Here is a 16009-nt window from a genome sequence, read left to right on the forward strand (position 1 = left end):
GGAGGAGGAGGATGCCCCCATGTGCAGAAAACAAAGGTAGGAGGAAAGCCTGTGGCTGGTATAGAGGACTGAATATTGTCTGTTAGGAATTACCGGGCACTAATTTCTTTTGAATGGCAGTTCTGTCTTATTTGTTTTGCGGAAATGAGGCCTATAAACGCCACAGTCACCACTGTACATATCTGCTTGCTGGTGTTTGGTTGAGCTGGTCAAAGAACAGAGCCAGCATGATATAGTGGTTCGAATGTCAGACTAGGGTCTGGGAGCCCCTGGTTCGAATCCCCTCTCTGGCCTGGAAGCTTGCTGGGCAACCAGTGTGGCGTAGTGGTTAAGAGCGGTGGACTCTAATCTGGAGAATCGGGTTTGATTCCCCACTCCACATGAGCGGCGGACTCTAATCTGGGGAACCAGGTTGGTTTCCCCACTCCTACACATGAAGCCTGCTGGGTGACCGTGAACCAGTCAGTTCTCTCCGGACTCCCTCAGCCCCACTTTCCTCATAAGGTGCCCTTTCGGGGTGGGGGGGATAGGAAGGCCACTGTAAGCCGTTTTGAGACTCCTTAAAAGGTAGAGAAATTTGGCATATAAAAACCAACTCTTCTTTGGATCAATCACGCACATGCTGTTTAACCTGCCTCCCAAGGATGTTGTGAGGGTAAAATGGGGAAGGAGAGAACGTTGTAAGCCACTTTGGTCCCCGTTAGGGTTGCCAACCTCCAGGTAATAGCTGGAGATCTGCTATCACAACTGATCGCCAGGCGATAGAGATCAATTCACCTGGAGAAAATGGCCACTTGGGCAATTGCACTCTATGGCATTGAAGTCCCTCCCCAAACCCCACCCTCAGGCTCCATCCCAAAAACCTCCCGCCGATGGCGAAGAGGGACCTGGCAACCCTACGTGTTCTTCCGAAGCATTTTAGAACTCAAAGAGTACACCCCTCCTCTTTGTGCCCTGCTTGCAAATACTGGAAACAGGTTGCTGGGGTAGATGGCCAAAGCCATCATGGTAAGTCTTGGATAATATGTAGATACGTATCCATAAAATGTTATCTTTCTCTGGTAGAAGTAGAAAAGTTGCACCAGGTGTGCAACTTTAAAAGCACACCAGCTTAAATCAAGTAGCTTACGGAATTAGACTGCAGAATTCAGCATTTCTGGGGCAGCATCTGAATTAACTGCATGTATACTAATGGTAGATGACGGACCTTATTTATCCATTGTGCCAAATTTGGATTGTTCTTCAGTTCCCGTGAAGGCCAAGAGATGGCACCAGAGGTTTTCTTTTCCCCTCCCGTGGCCACTAAGGAATTCATTAATAAAAATATTTATCTTCTTCCCTTTCAACCTAGTGTTCAGCAATCATAATAGCTTTTCGATTACAATGTCCACACACAAACACTCAATTTCCCTGAAGAACAGTTTTATGCATTGAAAGCCAAAACAGAGGACAAAACGAAAGGAAAAATCAGAAATCAAAAGGCCATTATCGGTTGTTGCCTGGGTCAAAGAAGTGGTGGAATAGCACTGTTAACGGGGCAAGAAGGAAGGGGGAAATCTCCCTGGGGGGCAAGGAGTTCTCTAGGCAAGATTAATGAGGTTCTCCTTGGCATCTGCGGCACATAGCCCTCTTAATGGGGTCTTTCCCCCCTCTTCAATGGTACAATTATGAGTCACTGCTAGGGTTGCCAGGTCCCTCTTCGCCACCGGTGGGAGGTTTTTGGGGCGGAGCCTGAGGAGGGCAGAGTTTGGGGAGGGACTTCAATGCTATAGAGTCCAATGGCCAAAATGGTCATTTTCTCCAGGTGAAATGATCTCTTTATCAGATGGAAATCAGTTGTAAACAGGAGATCTCCAGCTAGTACCTGGAGGTGGGCAACCCTAGTCACTGGAAAAGACAATCATGCTAGGAAATGTTGAAGGCAGTAGGAAAAGAGGAAGGCCCAACAAGAGATGGATTGGCTCTATAAAGGAAGCCACGGCCCTCAGTTTGCAAGACCTGAGCAAGGCTTAAAGATAGGACGTTGAAGGCAGTAGGAAAAGAGGAAGACCCAACAAGAGATGGATTGACTCTATAAAGGAAGCCACGGCCCTCAATTTGCAAGACCTGAGCAAGGCTGTTAAAGATAGGACGTTTTGGAGGACATTGGCTGTTACATCACTGGGAATACCTAGTGTGGTATCAAGAGTTTGAAAATGTTATAAAAAACATCGCTTTGAAAGGGTTTTTGGAAACCATGGCTTATAAATGGTTGGAAGACATCTTCACAGCTAAAGGGGCCAAACAAAGTGCGAACAGTACTTTTTATAACATTTTCAAACTCTTAATACATCGCTGGGAATACAAGCGCGGTAACCCCTGTTGATTCATAGGGTCGCCATGAGTTGGAAGCGACTTGATGGCACTTAGCGCGCGCACACACACACACACACACACACACACGCAATAAGTGGTCAACATGTAAGTGACTGGTTATATATACTGATGGTTTTATACTGTCCTGAGGGTAGATCGGAGGAGAGTATTCTTCTTCCTCCCCCCACCCCCAGTGACTCACGCAGATACCTTTAATTAAAAAAAAGTCCATTGTCACTTCCAAAGAAGGGTAAAAGCTTATTTTGCCCGTCAGATATGATAATTTAAATGTGTCCCCAATATTGATGGTAGTTCCTTTTAGAGTGTCCCAATGTCAAAACACATACTTTCAGATATACACCCAAAGGACAGGCTACTTTGCCCTGGTGAGAGAGGAATATGTTTTTAAGGCTCAGTAAGATCTGTTCGTTTTACTCCTGCCTCTAAACTAGGCTCGCTAGGTTTCCCACTATGGCAGCAAACCTCCCAGCAATCTGCCCTATTGTCCACTGGCACCTCAAAGGCCGCTTGGAGAAAAACAGTGGCAAATTGGTGGGGTGTGCCACCATTGTGGCCATACGTGACATCACTTCCGGCAAAAATCAGAAGTGGCATCATGACGGGAGGGGGGTGCTCTAGGAACTGGCAAAAACTCTGTGGTTTAACCATTGAGTTTTGCTAATCCTAGAGGGCAGGGTTTGGGGTGGGGGCTTCAACGCCATAGAGTCCAATTACCAACGCAGCCATTTCCTCCGGGGGAACTGATCGCTATCGGCTGGAGATCAGTTGCAATAGCAAGAGCTCTCCAGCTAGTACCTGGAGGTTGGCAGCCCTAACCATCCCCAACAACTAACTGCTATTGGGAGAGGTGCTTGCGAATGGACAGCAAGCCTGGCTCATGTTCTCCCTTGTGTTAGATTGGGATGAACGTGGGCAGCGTTACAAGCCCAATTCCCAGAAGGGACAATTAAAATTAGATCAGAGGGCTTTCAGCTGCTGTGCTGCAGCTGCCTTGTGAGGAGGGGCATGCGCGCACTAGGTGCAGTCCATCTAAATGCACAGGATCTAGGACTTGTTCAAGCTAAATACCAGATGAGAAAAGATTTCATTAATTATTTGGTATTACCGGGTATTTAAATTGGGCTGCTAGTTGGGATTTGGCTGATACCAGAGAGGTTTGGGAATCCAGAAAGCTACAAATGTGCTACAGAGTGCAGATAGGGTTGTCAGGTCCCTTGTTGCAACTGGCAGGAGGTTTTTGGGGCAGAGCCTGAAGACGGCGGGGTTTGGGGAGGGGAGGGACTTCAATGCTATAGAGTCCAATGGCCAAAGCGGTCTTTTTTTCCAGGTGAACTGATCTCTATCGGCTGGAGATCAGTTGTAATAGCAGGAGATCTCCAGCTAGTACCTGGAGGTTGGCAACCCTAGCTACAGAAGCCTGGGATGTGTGGCCTTGTTATTAGCAGAGAATCTTGAGAATAGTCGTTTTAATTTAAAACCCAAATGTTTGTAACCCTCAAGGAAAAGCCCTAAATTCACACAATCATTTTACATTGTCTAGAGCTGGGGCGTTCAACCCATGGGTTGGGACCGGGGCGGGGGTGTCGCAGAGGCCTAAATAGTGGGCTAGGAACCTTTGTTGAGGTGTCATTTTTCCTCTTTTTGGAAGGCAGGGGTTTTTTGAGTACCAAAATGTGCGGCGGTGACAAGAGAGGGTCATTTAGTTAACTCCCCAGAATCATCTGGCCTCCACTCCAAACAGACTTGAAGACACCTCTACCATCTTCCTCCTGCCATTGTCCGCCAACATTGAGCCAAGCAGGAGAAAAGTCACCTTATGACCTCCTTATGACCATTTCTCGCTAATTGGCACCAGTGCAGAAAGAGAATTTTTTTATATATATTTTTTTATTGTTTTTCAATAATTGCTATACATTTCATTTGACAATACATCCTATATACCAATCTTTGAGTCAGTAAAGAATTAAAAAATTATTAGGTGTATATCTTCAGTATTAAATATAATTAGTTACAATTGACTTCCCCACCCACTTCCTCCCTCCCTACAAATATCTAGTATCTCCTTTGTATTAATATTTTCTAATCCTTATCAGTCATTATTATTAATGTCTCCAGTCACTCATCTCTGTCATATAAAAAGAATTAGATCTTAAAAAACTATTATATACCCCCAAGTAAAAAATTAAGTTGATATCATTTTTCTTCTACCCCCCCCCCTTTCCCACATTAAAAGTCAAATTGGTATTCTTCCGGCTTTCTTAACCCTTCTTTTTAAATGTTTTCTTCTGTCTGGAATTTCTGTTGCCATCTGCATGCTTTTTTGAAGCGGTCTCCTGTCCAGTGCAGAAGGAGAATTGTGGCTTCTAAGGGCATCCCTCTCTGCTGGGTGCCAAACGAAAACAGCGCCCGGCTTCCATCAATCAAAGTCTCCTTGGTCGGCAAGGAACAATTACCTGGAGGCTGAGACAAAATCTCAAACCGGTGAAACGGATGGGGAATATCAGAAATTGAGACAAAGAGCATTTGTTTTGGGACAGCTGCTTGGGGAAAAGCAAGGAGGGAAGAGGGAAGTCGGGTCTGTGGGCCCAGAGCATTTAGCTCCTAGGTTGGTTGCCAATCCAGTAATTGGGCTGTTTTCTCTCTTAAAAAAAAAAAACACTTCAAGACATCAGGTTTGGACCATGAGAAAAGGCCTGTAAAATTATGCACGAGGAAAAGACAGTGGGGATGGGGAACGTGTGCTCGCCCCGTCCTCTAAAACTAGAAGAGACAAACAGAGGTGGCTTGTGTCAGGATCAGGCGTCTGTCCCTAACATCCCATAAGCAAACTCATCCAGACAGGTAGATCTGACGCAGTAAGACTTTATTGGGAGCAAAAGGCAGATTGAAGAGCTGACTGCCCACAGGCAGGTGAGGCTGGTAATGGCGAACATAGGCAGGTTACATGTTTAAAAGCACTACAGGCTGCGAAGGTAAACATGGCTAAGCAACCCTGAGAGAAGCGATTCCCAGGAAGGAAGACTAAACATTAGCACAGCTGTGGAAAACAGGACGAGCGAAACTGTACACAGACGTTTACAGGCATGAGAACCAAGGACTTGACGTGTAGCCAGAAACCGGCTTAACTCATGTCAAGAGCCTTTACTCCTGCTAAGGGCAAAGGCCTGACAGCTTGCCGTTGCCTGCCTCTGCGTAGCAACCCTGGACTTCCTTGGTGGTCTCATTCTAGTACTAACCAGGGCAGATCCTGCTTAGCATCTCAGATCTGATAAGGTTGGGCTAGCCTGGGCCATTCAGGTCAAGGTTGCTGCTTTGGGTTGCCAGGTCCCTCTTCTCAACCAGCGGGAGATTTTGGGGGTGGAGGGTGGGGTTTGGGGAGGGGAGGGACTTCAATGCCATAGAGTTCAATTGCCAAAGCGGTCATTTTTCTCCAGGTGATCTGGCTGGAGATCAGCTGAATTAGCAGGAGATCTCCTGCCACTACCTGGCAGTTGGCAACCCTATTGCTGCTAGTTATAGATGACTTTAAAGAGGGATGAGACAAAATTTTACTACACCCAAAGATGGCTAAATAGAACCTCCATGTTCAGAGGCCTCTGATTTCCAGTTGCTGGAGGATAAGCAACAAGGGAAGGTGGTTGACTTTGTGCTCACTTGTGGGCTTCTGGGAAACATCTGCCTGGCCCTGTAGGAAAGAGGATGATGGTCTAGATGCGCCTTTGTTTTGACGGAGCAGGGCTCTGTGCCTAGGGTTTCCAGCTCCAGGTTGGGAAATACCTGGAGATTTTTGGGGCGGAGCCTGAGGAGGGCAGGGTTTGGGGAGGGGAAGGACTTCAATGCCATAGAGTCCAGTTGCCAAAGTGGCCATTTTCTCCAGGGGAACTGATCTCTATTGGCTGGAGATAGGGTTGCCAGAGGGCTTCACCATTGGTGGTGAAGAGGGCTTCACCGTTGGTGGGAGGTTTTTTGTGGGGAGCTTGAGGAGGGCGAGGTTTGGGGAGGGACTTCAAGGCCAAAGAGTCCAATTCCCAAAGTGGCCATTTTCTCCAGGGGAACTGCCCTCTATTGGCTGGAGATCAGTTGTATTAGCGGGAGATCTCCAGCTATTACCTGGAGGTTGGCAACCCTATCTGAGCAGGTTTTTGAGTTTGCTATCATTCCACCCACAGCCCCGCCTTGCAGCCCTCTTGCACGTTTCAGAAACCATTTGCACATCAAAAACCTGATCCAGCCTTGACCTGGACGGCCTCCCTGTCAGGCGAGAGAACAGAAGCACTGCAGCCTTTGTGTACAATGAAAACAAAACCAGCCGGATCCACAAAGCAGCTGGGAGGACCTTGCGTGAAGGTTTGGAACAAACTGGCACAAAAGGACCAGCATCAGTTCAAGGGCAGAGAGCGTTTTCCTCCTGGGCTGCTGCTGCTGGCGGAGGAGAAAACCTTCTGTTTCAATCAGAGCTCCAATCACATATACATGATATACATATCATATATACACACATATGTGTGTGTGTGTATAATCATATATGTGTGTGTGTGATTTCTTTTTTTAATTAAAGTTTTTTATTGCATATCCACTAAAATACAAACAAACATAAAATACAGAACAACAGAACATAACGCAACACAGACGCAAAATTTCAAATATACCAAAACAAGCATTAGCTGGGTGAACATTACAATTTTGTTCCCCTCTTGTAATCTTCCCTAAATTATACTAATCTGGCATTAAAACATTAGTATGCTATTTTTGTTCAATCATTCACTCTCATGATATATATGTGTGTAAAGTGCCGTCAAGTCGCAGCCGACTTATGGCGATGCCTTATGGTGTTTTCAAGGAATGAGACTAACAGAGGTGGTTTGCCAGTGCCTTCCTCTGCACAGCAACCCTGGACTTCCTTGGTGGTCTCCCATCCAAATATGTCTAAATGGCAGATGTAACTTGGATGTTATTTATTTTACAAATTTTTTTAAAGTGATTTAAGACTCGGACTGTAAACTTTTGTCTTTGTTTAGTCTATGTATTTTGTTTCATCTGGCCAAGGGCCGTAAATAAACTATCTATCTATCTATCTATCTATCTATCTATCTATCTATCTATCTATCTATCTATCTATCTACTTTGCATTTTCATAACATAACTAGCCTTATTAAACTGTCATCTTATTTTAACATTCATGCTAACATTTGTGATCACTAATTTCTGTTGTTTGCTTTTTCCAGTATATATTGATATCTAAGCATTTTCATTTCAATTTATACGTGTTTTACGAGACATATGCATAATACGGTTTCAAATTTTTGGGGAACTTTTAGCTGGGTCTTTTATTATGACGTGTGATTTGTGTAGTCGCTCTGTTAATGGCCATGGTAGTCTCCAAAATCTGGCCGTCAGATAAGGCAGATTAAAAAAAGAAAAAAAGAAACGTCAAGTGGGCTGAAAACTGTGGAAGGCAGCTAGGACCAGAGATTGCGCTGTAGGCAGAGAAGCATCCCCCACTTTATCTTATTTATTTATTTTGTTTGGGCTATTCTGTACAGTAATGGTACTGTATAATTTGGGGACCAAAGCCAGCAAAGTATTTAGAGTGTCAGACTAAGATCTCGGACAGCGTTGCCAGCCTCCAGGTACTAGCTGGAGATCTGCTATTACAACTGATCTCCAGCTGGCAGAGATCAGTTCACCTGAAGAAAATGGCTACTTTGGCAATTGGACTCTATGGCACTTAAGTCTGTCCCCTCCTCAAACCCTGCCTTCCTCAGGCTCCACCCCAAAAACCTCCTGCCGGTGGCCAAGAAGGACCTGGCAACCCTAATCTTGGAGAACCTGGTTCAAGCGTACTCACACGATGCTGCCTTATACTGAATCAGACCTTTGATCCGTCAAGGTCAGTCTTGTCTATTCAGACTAGCAGAGGCTCTCCAGGGTCTCAGGTTGAGGTCTTTCACAACACCACCTCCTTTAAGGTGGAGATGCCAGGGATTGAACCTGGGACGTTCTGCATGCGAAGCAGATGCTCTTCCACTGAGCCACACACCCTCTCCTACAACTGCCACAAAGCTTACCAAGTGATCTGTTGTAGACCTGTTGCATGCTGTCAGCCTAACGTACTTTACAGGGTTGTTGGGATGGTCAGTTTCCACCCTGAGCTCTTGGGAGGAAAAGTAGGATTAAAGTAGGATTAAATATACTGAAAAGCAAGATAAAAATGACAGAGAACGAGAAAGAGAGAGGCCTGTGGAAATCCACAGGGGAAAGGGTAGAGAACGCCGGGCTCCTAGGTAGTGTGATTTGCAGTCAAATTCCACCTCTAGAGCGCTTTTTGCCATGGGAGGGCTATAGTCCCCTTTTACAACCTCACAATCCTTTGAGCAACAAGGGATCCTACTGAGTTTCTCAATTCAAATCAGAATTGTGGGGGGGGGGGGGAGAAAGGGGTTAGACCTTCTTCCTCCTGTATAGTTTCCCTGTTATTAACTTGGAAAACAACAAAAAAAACAGGGGAAAATAGGGTGGCTGTCTTGTTTGCGTTCCAATGATCATAAAACCCCAGGAGGGCAGTTAATCCACATAAATTAGCAAGGGAAGGGTTAAACCCCTCCTCTTTCCCCAATGCTCTGACCTGTCAGATCTCAGAAGCTAAGCAGGGTCAGCCCTGGTTAGTACTTGGAGGGGAGACCGGTAAGGAATTCCAGGATTGCTACACAGAGGAAGGCAATGGCAAACTAACTCTGTTCGTCATTTGCCTTGAACAGCCTACAGGGCTGCCGTAAGTTGACGGCGCTTTCCACTGCCACTCTCCCCTGTACACACCACACTTCTGATCCAAACCAGAGGCAGGCACAACTGAACCAAGAATCCAACTCGCCACCAATCATCCTGTTTCAAACAGTACATAGTTAAAAAGCTGGTCATAGACGCAACAGCACTGCTCCGTATTGTTGGGCCACCGTCCAAAGCATCTTAAATGCAGAGGTAGACTGCCTCTGCACCTGGAGGCCCTTCAGCTATACTGGCTGAACAGCGGTTGGTGTGATTTTGCTGCAAACCAAAAACTGGATATTTCCAAGGCTGTTTTGCCAAGGTTTGGTCATGCAGGACACTTTTGTTTCTTGCGTCATTGAAAACCATTTCCATCCTGGCTTTCTGTTTGATTTTGGAGGCTTCTCTGTGGCGTGCAGGATAATGTGGTAGTCAAGGCCCCCACCGGTTTTGTGGCACGTGTGGCCTTTACCGACAACGAGATGTTAAACATTCGTCGAATGCAAGGTATGTGAAGTCGGAAGCAACGTCCTTGATGAAGGAACAGTGTGGAGACTAGAAAACGAGGGGTGAACCAGGGAAAACCGTGCCATAGCACTTCCCCGAGCGTACAAAACCCACGGCAGCTCTCGTTTTATTTTACCTTTTAAATCATTCATATGCTGCCTCCTCACCCTAAGTTCTTGAGGGGGTGTATAAGAATGCCAAGTGCAAAAAGAAAAAGAAAAAAATTATTACATTTTGATTTTTGTTGCAAATAGGTTGAGCAAAAAAACGAATGCACTCTGTTCACAAAGCCCATGTCTTTCGAGTCAGGCGCCCCATATGCTTCCATTAATGATTACCGGTAGTTTGCGGTTTTAAATCACTGGTTTGCAGAGCGGCTTTGCATCTGGTAGCATCCAGCTGCTGCTGTAGCCATCTGCTCGCAATTTACTGGCTCTCGGGGATAATGTATGACCCATGCATAGGCTATCTATTGTTTAAAATCAGCTACATTTTGAGTGTGTGTGCAGCATTTTTGCCTTCATGGCAGCGAGTTGGCGCATGCTCACAATTTACTGGGCCGAACGAGAATCATAGAGTTGGAAGGGGCCATACAGGCCATCTAGTCCAACCCCCTGCTTAATGCAGGATCAGCCAGAGCATCCCTGGCAAGTGCTTGTCCAGCCTCTGCTTGAAGACTGCCTGCGAGGGAGAGCTCACCACCTCCCTAGGTAGCTGATTCCACTGTCGAACAACTCTTAATGTAAAAAAAATCCCCCTAATATCCAGCCGGTTCCTTTCCACCCACAATTTAGACCCATTATTGTGAGTCCTATCCTCTGCTGCCAAGAGGAACAGCTCCATGCCCTCCTCTAAGAGATGGCCCTTCAGATATTTAAAGAGAGCAATCAAGTCCCTAGGGCCGGTGCTAGACTTTTTTGCGCCCTATAAAAAGTAAAGGTCCCCTGTGCAAGCTCCGGGTCATTCCTGACGTCACATCCCGATGGGGTGATGTCACATCCTGACGTTTACTAGGCAGACTTTGTTTACGGGGTGGTTTGCCAGTCCCTTCCCCAGTCATCTTCCCTTTACCCCCAGCAGCAAGCCAGGTACTCATTTTACTGACCTCGGAAGGATGGAAGGCTGAGTCAACCTTGAGCCGGCTACCTGAAACAGACTTTCGTCGGGATCGAACTCAGCTCGTGAGCAGAGCTTGGACTGCAGTACTGCAGCTGACCACTCTGCGCCACGGGGCTCTTTTTGCGCCCTAGGCAAGGCTAACTATTCCCCCCCCCACTGCTAACCACTTTTCAAAAACAGATGTCTTGTGAGCGGGGAGGGGGGGGAAGCCTGATGCACTCCTACAAAGCTGTTTATAAGATGTCATAATTAATGATATTCCATAGCACTGTTGTGGTACTTACCTTAAAATAAAAAATATAAATTGTCAGTTGCATTTTTTCAAGAAACTAATCAGTTTAAAACTGTGCCCCTCAGGCCAGTTCTGCGCCCCTCTGAGGTATGCGCCCTAGGCGACAGCCTAGTTCGCCTTAATGTAGCCTTAATGGTAACGCCGGCCCTGCATGCCTTCCCTCAACCTCCTCTTCTCAGGCTAAACATTCCCAACTCCCTCAGCCTTTCCTCGTAGGGCTTGGTCATCCTCGTCACTCTCCCTGCACCCGCTGCATTCTGTCCACATCCTTTTTGAAGAGGCCTCCATAGGATTGCCAGGTCCCTCTTCGCCACCGGTGGGAGGTTTTTGGGGTGGAGGCTGAGGAGGTCGGGGTTTGGGGACATAGAGTCCAATTGGCAATGACACAGAGTCCAATTGGACATAGAGTCCAATTGCCAATGACATAGAGTCCAATTGGACATAGAGTCCAATTGCCAATGACATAGAGTCCAATTGGACATAGAGTCCAATTGCCAATGACATAGAGTCAATGACATAGAGTCCAATTGGACATAGAGTCCAATTGCCAATGACATAGAGTCAATGACATAGAGTCCAATTGCCAAAGCGGCCTTTTTCTCCAGGTGAACTGACCTCTACCGGCTGGAGGTCAGTTGTAATAGCGGGAGATCTCCTGCTAGTACCTGGAAGCTGGCAACCCTAGGTTCACCTCTCACAGTTTAAGAACAAATCCCTGATTCTCCATTTGTTTCTCGGAAGCCCTGGCTGGCAATAGGGCAGACCCGTCTCGCAAAGGAGGCCCAAAGCGTCCTTTGAAATGTTGCTTTCAATGGGATGCAGACGGCTCTTTACCTAAAGATAGTTTCTATCCTCTAGCAGTTCCCTACCAGTACTCAGCCTGGAGTAATTTATCTCAATCTGACCCGCCGAACTCTACGACTATAGATGTCACACAATTCAATTGCAAGACGGATAGCGGCGGGGGCAGAGCAGAGGAATGCCATTGCGGTGAGTGATTAGACATGGTACAGAGGGAAGGGGGAAATAGGTAGAATCCCACTTATCTCTGCTAACCCGCCATCTTCGCTTTCCCCCATACGTGGGGAAGACAGAAGGCATGGAGGCACAGTTCTGTCTCAGGGTTGCCAACCACCACAAACCACAGACAGTAATATCATCACAATGCGAAAAATTCTATAATCCAGAAAAAGTATAATATCACCAACTAGTGAATAACATATTCAACGCATTTCTTCAAACAGGTATAAAATACCAGATAAGTATCACAAATATAAATATCATAAATATAAGTACAACAAGTTACAATATGAGGCTACTATTTCAATTCACAATATCACACTGTATATTTTGTAATATATATTTCTTTATCCACAGATGTCAAGTAGAAAGGGAAGACGGCCGTTTCGGATCTTCTTCAGGTCCTCTTCTAACATCTTATATCTCCAGCTGGTAAATTTCCATATCTTTTTCTGTCTTGCAAAAACTCCCCATGGGTAGTACAAACTTCCTTCTGCTCACCAGAGGCTAGTCTAGTTTCATTTGGTTTCTGGGTTCTCCAAAGAGATACCTCCAGGTGGTGACGGTGATCTCCCGCTATTACAACTGATCTCCAGGTGACAGAAATCAGTTCACCTGGAGAAAATGGCCTCTTTGGAAGGTAGACTCTATGGAGGGCTGCCAGCTCTGGGGTGGGAAATACCTGGAGATTTTGAGGGGCGGAGCCTGAGGAGGGCGGGATTTGCGGAGGGACTTCAATGGGGTATAATGCCATAGAGTCCACCTTCCAAAGCGGCCATTTTCTCCAGGTGAATTGATCTCTGTTGCTTGGAGGTCAGTTGTAATAGTGGGAGATCTCCAGCCATCACCTGGAGGTTGGCAACCCTAACTTGAAGACCGCCAGTGAGGGGCATACACACACAAGGGAGAGCCAGTAAGAGTTTACTGGGGGCATGCCAAACGAAACAAGTGTTCGCCCATTGGCAGAATATAATACCCCCTGCTTCATCAGTGCCTCCCAACTAGTAGGGTTGCCAACCTCCAGGTACTAGCTGGAGATCTTCTGCTATTACAAGTGATCTCCAGGGTACAGAGATCAGTTCACCAGGAGAATATGGCCGCTTTGGCAATTTGACTCTATTGCATTGAAGTCCTTCCCCTTCCCAAACCCCACCCTACTCAGGCTCCGCCCCAAATACCTCCCGGCAGTGGCGAAGAGGGACTTGGCAACCCTACCAACTAGTGTCAATAAGAGTAGCAATTGCCTGACAGCCATCTGCTCCAACTAGCAAATGGATTTCATTCTTGCCACTGGACTATTGCTGGGGCCTAGTCGATAAGGTTGCCAGCTTCAGGTTGGGAAATACCTGGAGATTTTAGGGGTGGAGTCTGAGGAAGGTGGGGTTTGGAGAAGGGAGGGACTTCTATGCCATAGAGTCCAAGTGCCCAAGCAGCCATTTTCTTCAGGGGAACCGATCTCTGTTGCCTGGAGATCAGTTGTAATAGTGCGAGATCTCCAGCCACCACCTGGACTGGAGGTTGGCAAGCCGACTAGTCTAGGGTATGCTCAAGACCCTCTATCTAGAGTTACCAACCTCCAGGTAGCACCTGGAGATCCCCCACTATTACAGTTGGTCTCCAGATGACCAAGATCAATTCCCCTGGATGAAAATGGCTGCTTTGGAGGATGGACCATGACACTAGACCCTGCTGAGGTCCCTCCCCTCCCCAAACCCCACCCTCCCCAGGTCTCACCCCCAAAATCTGCAGGTATTTCCCAATCCAGAGCTGGCAACCCTACCTACACCTAGGGTTACCAACTTCCAGGTGGTTCCTGGAAAACTCCTGGTATTACAACTGATCTCCAGACTGCAAAGATGAGTTCCCCCGGAGAAAACAGCTGCTTTGGAGGGGGAACTCTATAGCATTGTACCATGCTGAGGTCCTTCTCTTCCCATACCCTGCCCTCTCCAGGCTTCCCCCACCCCACAATCTCCAGGTATTTCCCAACCCAGAGCTGGCAACCCTACTTGTACCAAGTCAGACCGTCGCCCTGTTTATCTCAGCCTTTGCGTCCTCTGACTGACTCAGCTTCTTTCCCTTCATTTCCAGGAAAAAAGTTCTGGCAATTAGCAAGAGAGCAAAGGATCCCGCCCAGACTTCTCCTCCGCTCACTCCTACATTTTGACTGAATCTCTATATCATTCCCCTGACAGGTGAGCTGACCACATCGGGACTGTGATTAAACCATCCTTCATCCTGCCCCAAGGAGCTGTCAGGTTCCCTACCATTTCCCCGGTAGCTACTGATCAGATTCTGCTAGGTATGTAGAAAGTTCTTCTTGCAGATCTTGTTCCCTACCTGAGATGGGGGTGGCCACTGAAATAGCAATCTAAGGGCGATTGACCCATGGCATTGGAGAAATCCAGCCACGCAATGGGATATTATCTGACCTGTTTCACCTCCAACTCAGAGGCAAGAGGGAGGTATATAGAAGCAGAAGCAGCTCTAGATGTGGGAATTATCAACTGAACGCTGTGGGATGCATGCAGAGGGCTGGCCCACAACATACCATCACATCCTGTGTATGGACACCTGGTAGAAATATTTGATGTTTATAATTACTCATTCATTTGGTGCCTTCTTTAGTAGTCCGAAAAGGAATGGAAGAAGGGTTGGTTTTTATACCCCGCTTTACTCTACCTTTGACTCTCAAAGCAGCTTACAATCACCTTCCCTCCCCCTCCCTACAACAGACACCTTGTGAGGTAGGTGGGGCGGAGAGAGTTCGGAGAGAACTGTGACCATCCCAAGGTCATCCAGCAGGCTTTGTGTGTAGGAGTGGGGAACCCAACCCCGTTCACCAGATTAGAGTCCGGCACTCTTGTGGAGGAGCAGGGAATCAAACCCAGTTCTCCAGATTAGAGTCCACCACTCCTAACCACTACATAGGCTTGCCAAACTCCAAGTACTAGCTGGAGATCTCCTGTTATTACAACTGATCTCCAGCTGATAGGGATCAGTTCACCTGGAGAAAATGGCCACTTTGGCAATTGGACTCTATGGCATTGAAGTCCCTCCCCTCCCCAAACACCGCCTTCCTCAGGCTCCACCTCAAAAACCTCCCGCCAGTGGTGAAGAGGGACCTGGCAACCCTACCACTCTACCACACCGGCTCTCTTTAGACTTTACTCAATGGTTTTGGGAAAGGAACAGAGAAGGGTGGAAGTTTTATGCAGAGGTGGTAGGTTTAAGCTGGGCAGGCAAGCATGTAGCTTGCTAGAGATCCAAGCGAGGCTCCAAAGAGTTTGGTCTTGCAGAGAGAGACACGTAAGATGCTGACATTGAGGAGCGAGGCTAGAATGAGCAATTAGGCAAAGCCAGATGGCAATCCTCAGGTCATCTGATCCCTGCTGGGCCGCAGAACTGCAGTAAACCTTCTGGCTCGTTGCAGTGGTGGCGTTGTAATGCTGTCAAAGTCAGACCAGCCATTCTTGCTAGCGGTTCCGGCTGTATAAGGAATACGGTCCCTTAGACCCCATTGCTACAGAACCAGGCTCAACAAACTGGATGCCTTACACCTAGGGTTGCCAGGCCCCTCTTTGCCATCGGCGGGAAGTTTTTTTGGGGCGGAGCCTGAGGAGGGCCGGGTTTGGGGAGGGGAGGGACTTCAATGCCATAGAGCCCAATGGCCAAAGCGGCCAGGTGAACTGATATCTGTCAGCTGGAGATCAGTTGTAATAGCAGGAGATCTTCTGCTATTACCTGGAGGTTGGCAACCCTACTTGCACCCACTGTGAAAGTAGTTTTTTGGGTTTTTTGCCCAGGGTTGGTGAGGTTGCATCAGCAAGAGGTTCTGGGCCACTGGGAGATCCAAGCCTGAATGCAATCGACACCCCACACTGCACCCTTTTTTACAGACCGTACACATGATCGGGTTCATTCCTCTCC

General features: G+C 47.2%; 1 non-coding gene across 1 annotated transcript; it reads right to left on the minus strand.

Moving 5' to 3' along the window:
• Positions 1 to 8346: 8346 nt before the first annotated feature.
• TRNAA-CGC (transfer RNA alanine (anticodon CGC)) lies at positions 8347 to 8423 on the minus strand. The gene has a single exon. It is a non-coding gene; the product is annotated as a tRNA-Ala (tRNA).
• Between the last annotated feature and the right edge of the window lie 7586 nt (positions 8424 to 16009).

The sequence above is a fragment of the Euleptes europaea genome, chromosome 19 (genome assembly GCF_029931775.1).
Source record: "Euleptes europaea isolate rEulEur1 chromosome 19, rEulEur1.hap1, whole genome shotgun sequence".
NCBI classification, from domain to species: Eukaryota; Metazoa; Chordata; class Lepidosauria; order Squamata; family Sphaerodactylidae; genus Euleptes; species Euleptes europaea.